We start from the raw sequence: 7,546 nt of genomic DNA, 5'->3' as shown, positions 1-7,546 counted from the left end.
ACTTTTGTGCGTCAACTTTCGAAAACGGTAACTTTTCACAATTGTTCACTTTAGTCGTTCGTAAACGTATATTTTAGGAGGAAGGGGAAGTTGAATGAAAAATATCGTTTTGTTATTTTAAAATTTCTTATCGAATAGATGTTAAATGGCATTCCACGAATCAAAAGCAGGTCTTTAATAAATAATATTGGACCACGAGCTAAAGAACTTGAAAATTGCGGGGAGAATTCTATCAGATGTAGCTATTTTGTTGAAAGCTGTTTAATAGAACATTTTAAAGACAATCGATGGATTTACAATAAGAAACATGATTTCTCATAATCGTATTTTTCAAATAAACGTCAAGTGTAAAATTGTACACTCGAATTTCTTCACTCCCGATTCGCATAAATTTAACGAACGATTACATTCTAACCGATTCTGCAATCAAAGTATGGATATTTTTCATACATTCTATTTTCTAGGAAATACTCAGTACTGTAACTGTTCTAAATATAAGCAAGCTTTTTTTAATTCGTATAATTTCTGATTACATATTAGAAGAGACTATAATACGAATAAAATGATCGGTGGTGAGACTGGTTTTTGCGATTATTCGTTTAATGTTTGTCGTTACGGAATACAGGACGTTTCACCAATTCCCTGACAAGTTTTTCGTCAGTGTATTCGCGATTCCAACAGAATTTATTTCTCTTCTTGGTAACATCAATGCGATCTTTTGTGTTATATGGAAAAAAATAATTTAAAAAACTTGCAATAAGATTCGAAATATTTTTTTTAATAGAAATATTACTTCAATTGAAATTTTCTACTGTGAAATTTAAAATTTGAAAATGCACTTTATAATAGACAATTTGTCGTCGTCAGGTTTCATGGTCTGACTCTTTCAGTTGCTTCTTCAAGGTATACACCTTGTTAGGGATTCAAAATATTGTTCTCTATATAAGAAAAACTCTTTACGATAAAATTCCCCAAAAAATTGTACTTTTATATTGTTAACGGGTTCACCGAAATATTGCAATTATTGAAACGTTTGTCCTCGTTCGTTAAGTAAGAATGTAAATTTCACGCGAAATTGCATATTCAATGTCACCCTGTGTCAGGTTTAGAAAGTTAATTACGTCTAAAAAAAAATATTCGACGAACTGATAATATAATCGTGCATTTCTTAACACATATTACATTTTCGTGAAACGTATATAAATCGATAAAAATTTGATTGCAATTGGTAAAGAATATGGTGGTATGCATAGTTTAAAATTATTCGCGACCCGTTTGCTTAGAACAAACAAATTTGTCAAGTAAATTCACAATTTATATATACGAAGAAACTCGATGGAAAACTGTAATCGTTCGTTTTAAGATGTTGCAACGGATTCTAATAATGATGCCATGTAATGTGTATGCAATATTAAATGATGATCGCACAACGAATTAAATTAGACAGATTTGATCCCCTATCTGGTGACATCTTTTAGTTTTTATAGTTGTCCAAGTCATGTATTCTTCAAGGTACAGAATAAACAAATTACGCACAGAATAAACAACAAAAATTTATTCAAAATCATCGAAGATCATTAATAAAGGGTTGACATGATTCTTGGAATAAATGATCAATTTGTTCCGCTAATATGTTTTTTATTGTGTTTATTGCAGATCGTAGTGTATTCTTGCGCATTCATTTAAACTGTACAAGAGCAATCATTTTTCAACTTCATGTTCTACTTACCGACAGGACCAACGTAATATATTAGTGGCATGTTAAAAAACTCATAAATGCTTAATGCTAATCTAACGACTAATACACGTCCAATTAATTTTCGTTGAATACTCTTCTAATGACAGTCACAATCTATCAGATGGTTAGATATCGATGTTTAGTTAATTACAATCAATCATTCTAGCACCATTATAATCCAGCGGTGTGATGGATGAGTATTTGATGAAATCTTACAATTTTCATTCAATTTTGCATTGTTGATGCTTCTTTAGAGCTACACACGAGTTCTGTCGTTTTTATCGTTCACTCTTTACAGTGTTACAACACGAACAAATATAATTTACGATAAACTTACGGTGTAGTGCGTACTATAAGATATTGTTATCCAGTAATGTTTATCATTTTGTAGGTAGTTTGTTTCAATTTCAAAGATTCTGAGATTTTTACGGTTCTCTCAAAATTTTGTAAACTTCGTATCGCTTCGAAAAATTTGCAACCACTGAAGCAAATAGTATGGTAAATGGTCAATTACTTTCCAGAACCAGATAGTGTTCCTTTTGAATCGCCCATTGCTGTACAGTGGATTATTCAAAATCCTGATAAACCGAGTTTCAATTATCCAAGATATTACCCAGGTATAATTAGACATAGATGAAAGTAATCAAAAATATAAAATTATAAGTAATAATGGTGAAAAAATTACCGTGAAGCTGAAAATGTATTGTATATTCTATTATAATGTGCAAAATAACAAAAGAAATAAATGCTTCACAAATGTTTACTTTAAGGGATGATCGAAATCATCCCATTTAATTATTTAAAAATGATGAAAATCCATATGTAAAAATTGTTTTATTTTCGGTCGTTTCACGACATATTCGAAAATTTGGTCTTTCTAGATCGATTATCCAAAAAATTATTTATTCGAACAGATTTACCTCCCTTCTTTTTTAGATAATCGTACAGACCATTTTGTATTTAAACGCAGCGTTTAATTTATCTACCTGTTGGCAACACCTTTGAGAAATAACGGTTGCACTTTTTGTTAGAAATTCATAATAAACTAGGTTTTTTCTGTTTCTCATCGCATGCAGAACCTCGTTTCTTTCGATGCAGTCCAAACTCTACTGCTCTTAGTGTCGATGTTCCTGCTTTATAAATCACTTTTGTTTTTATATATGCAAAGCGTTTCAGAAAATGTGAGCGTAACTTCAGTTGTATATTTAACATGGAAAAATAATAAACAATATTCGTGTTAACATCTTTAATTTTGTAGCCAACTTACAGCTACTTTATAGTTGCATCTCATTCGGCCTATTACGAAAGTATAAATATTCAATGCGAGCTTCTATTTTTAAAAAATTATATTAAAATATAATATACAGGGTGTTCCAGATTCTTCCCGACAAACCACAATCTACTATCGAATCTACGATCAATGAGTTAATCTACAATCAAATGTAAGAAAGAAATGTTGCGTAAAGTTAACGTAAAGAATGTATTTATGTAAAAAATGTTGTAAACGTTTTGCAACAGAGTTATAAACAAACATTCTACGCACGAAATATATAACAACGCATTTTCCATGGCTGCAAAGAGAAGGTCGACTTAGATCGTGTTTATCTGGTCTGCATAGTTACATGTTTTTCATTATCCTCTAACATCCTTACTTATTCTAGTAATCATACACTCGGGTAGTCCTCGACTATCGAATAAACTAGCATCTTGTATCAAAATATAAAAAATTCGTTGTTACATATTTCATATTTACATGTTTGTTTGTAACAAAGTGTTCGTTGCCAAATTTTACACATGTTTTTCTTATTTTTGTCTATAGATTTCAACAGTCCCTGTTGGGACATGTAGAATATTGGATGTAGATTCTCGATCATTTTAAAGATATAATAAACTAAACTTTAATATACCTATATTAACGTATCGTCGAGATTACTGTAACACAAATGTAAAATCAAACAATTATTAGATGATGTCGATGATGTCTTTATTATACCAGAGCAAAAAGTCTATAGAATGGACCGTGTCGCAACTAAAAACTAACGTGTTTAATTCTTATTCAATCTTAAATGTATCGATAAAACGGCAGACAAATATTTAAGTTACACCACAATGCAACTTCAATTATTTGTATCTTTATCGTTATCGACTATCTACACTTAATGTTCTAACACCTCAACAGTCACCTACTACACCACAATGTGGAATAGTCGGTGGTAAGTAGTAGTCCTCCTAACATCTGTTAGAGTAACACGAGTATTATCCTCGAGACCAATCGTTGGATCGAAATTTCACGAATCATTTTCAACGCATAGATACGGGCCAATATTCCTCGAAACACTGTACGCAAGTTTTTGGCATTTGCCTCTATTTCATCGCTCATTTGCATACAGTTACGCGAATGTATTTCACCGGTAATATTTTCATTTTATGACACTTTATTTCGTAAGAGGTCTAACTACTTTACGAATTGAGTTGTACGCAATATATTATACTTGGGAAAACCCTACACCATTTGAAGGTTCTTTCGTTCGATACGAGTAGGTCATTTAGATATTGCATACGTAAAAACGACAGAATTTTCCTATACATATACCCATTACTGTTCGATATAAAACGTCGATTTTTACCCTCCAGATATTATCACCACGGGCTATTTCGTAATAGTTGGCGTGTCTAATAAGTAATCACTTTTTTGCAACAAATCTTACACGTTTCGAACAACTGCTGTTCCTCGGGCGTGCTACGTTTACGCAATGATGTCGCGATCCGCTTATGTACGCTGAAAATATTTTATAAGTAAAAGTCATTCTTGCAACGTAATAAAAGGAACTGAACCGAATTGGTCGAGAGAAAAGTTGCAATCGCTTGGGCTTAAATAGTTGCATAAACAGTTACCGCTAAAACTGTCTGAATTCGTTAATTATTGGGCGCTAGATCTACTTCACGCCGATAGGATATGCCGTAACTAACGTCTAATATTCGCATATTTCAATTATGATTAATTCCACGCGTGTGGTCTTTTTGGATGGATTGGATAAATCTCGTGATTTGCACAAGGTGTTCACAGAGTGTATCAGGTCGAACTTATATTACTAGATATTATGCGGATTGAGTAGGTGATGTGCAATACGATTATCATACAATAGACAAATAGATTCAGCATCAATAAGCCGTATTGAGTGACTCTTTTATGCTCAAATTGTTAATGGTAATCGTTCGAACGTAACTTACCGCTTGTTACAAAATTTAAACACCTCGATGTAAGTAATTACCACTTTGATTGCAAAATAAGATCATATCCAACCAATTGAAATCGTTTAACGAGTTGAACTCGTGACCAAGAAATCGCGCAAGGACTCGTCAGCAAATGGCCGATCAAAATGTATGCAACTTATTTCATTATTATTCATACGTGCCAGCCTCTGTTGTCGTTTGAACACTTCGAACGGTTGTAAATTTGATTTATCCGACAACTGTAGAGCATTTAAATCTCCAACTGAGAACGAGCGATGTCGAATAAGTGGAAAAAATTAATGAAACGTTTTCGGAGATGTTCGCGTTGGGTTATAATTCTGATAACTATCAGGACCATTTTACGAAGTAATGCGTATGAAGTTCGTAGAAATTATTTTAACTCGTTATGATCGATTTTAGGCTCGACAGTTTAATTACTCACTTAAGACAATTTAAGAGAGAGTTAATAATATACGCTGCGTAAAGTCACCTTGTATAATATTGTACGGTCAAACTTCCTTAGCCCTGAATTATAAGTGGATGAAAAGTGGTGTTATAAGTGAATTATAAGTAGCATAAAGTCACCTTGTATAATATTGCACGGTCAACCTTCCTTAGCCCTGAATTATAAATGAGTTCAATTGATAACTTTCCTTAAGCAGTTATTTGTCGAAAGTATTACTCATCGATGTTTTTATCCTCTATTTCGGAGTCTGCATCCGAATAAACTTTGTTCAGTGATCTAGTAATAATTAGGGTCGTTCTTGCCCCGTTAAATACCGTGGTACGTAATTAAAATAACAATTTTACTTTACTTCGGTATTAGCTCGGCAATCGTTCGATAATAGCTCAGATACGACTCAACTTTTATTTAGTGTAAATTCTTCTTGCGTTGAATCTTAACGAATTCTATTCAATTTACTAGATACTCGTTATTTAGAACCAATCACCGATGTAATTTGGTGTTATTGCACAAATTCGTTATTAAAATGCATTGTATTATCGATCAGCATTCCTCTCGCTCGGATTTCGACAGTAATCAAGTCTGCGTTTCTTGTTTCTTTTTGGTATAGAACGAGTCTGCGTTGGAACGAACATACTTGAGTGAAAATATTTCATTTATACGACCAACCGATAGTTAGGTTTAAACGATTCAAATCGATGGTTTTTAAAAGTCTGTTAATTTATTATACGAAAATTATATTGTGTCAATATTTATAAGCCACGGTTGAACGATCTCGCGATACTTAAAACCTGGGAAACATTGCATCGGCTTCTACTTTCTTTCCAAGCCGTGTTCTTTCCTCGTTCTTCGTGCCTTGAAATGTAAAGCGATATAGTATACCCAAGGACCAAAACGATATAAAAACATTTGTGTACTCGGTCGAGAACTTTTTCTTCTGATTTATATTGTGAATTATTTACGAGGACATGCGAACGTTTGCGAATTACCAACCCTGGAAATTCGCGAGAAGTAGTTGAGATCTATCGGATAGTATAATATGCATAATTGCTAATTTACACTTTGATTTCTTTCAGGCGCAGCATCTCTATCATCATCGAGTGGAAACTATCGCGTGAATCACTGATCCTTAAATACAGGTGTATTTCATTTATAATTCGGTTCTATTTATCGTAGATTTTCTAAGCTCTCGTTGAAAAAAAAAAAAACAGTCTGTGCCAATATATATGTATTTATCTACATATATAAATATAAAATTAACTTTTTTCGTCTGAATTCGCAGCATACTCTATCCGTAGATCTTTGAACACCGTGATCTGAATATTTTGTATCGATGTGAGTTAGAAAATCCCCGAACGATGAAAAAGAAAATAGGAGGCTTTACCGAACGATGAAACGCATAGGAAATGTGTTTATGTACTTGTTACATAAATTAAAGATGCAGGAAACAACGATTCGCAATTTTTCTTAAATGGTTCATAAACGATATGTAACCGTGACTGAATAAAACATATATTCAAAGTCTGCTTTGGTTTTTCACATCAGACAATGTGTCAGTCCAATCAAGTAGCGTGGTAATGTATGAAAATGACCGTTGTATGATTGCCTTACGATAGAGTTTCCTCGGAGCGAGTTTCCTTGCCAGAACTGTATCGTGAGCATGACCATCCGGAAGACTACCGCGTTAAGAATGATTGATGTTTCTTAGAGAGGTTCAAAAACAATCGATGTCTAGTAATTCGACGAGTAAAACGTCTTATTAACCTGGTAACAGCTAACAACTATATGGTTCGGGAATTTAAATAAACAACAAAATATTTAACCGTTACGATTCATTTTTAAACGCCCCCGAAACGTAAAATTTAAATACTTGATTAAAAATATTTTTAAAGATGGTGCTTGTGTTCAAGCGATCGTAAAGTATACAAAATGTTAAAGAAAATGGTTCGGGATTTATCAGGAATGATACTCGCTAGAACTCACGAGTAATTGAGCAATAATTATTTATATAAATTAATTGTATATTTATATAACATTAGATTAATTAAAGTCGAATTATTTTGATACACGAATCAGTAGTGTTTGTAACGATTATACGTTTATCAACATTG

This window comes from Ptiloglossa arizonensis, chromosome 3 (genome assembly GCF_051014685.1).
Source record: "Ptiloglossa arizonensis isolate GNS036 chromosome 3, iyPtiAriz1_principal, whole genome shotgun sequence".
Lineage (NCBI taxonomy): Eukaryota > Metazoa > Arthropoda > Insecta > Hymenoptera > Colletidae > Ptiloglossa > Ptiloglossa arizonensis.
The sequence above is the reverse complement of the archived record's forward strand: the minus strand, read 5'-3'. Positions refer to the sequence as shown.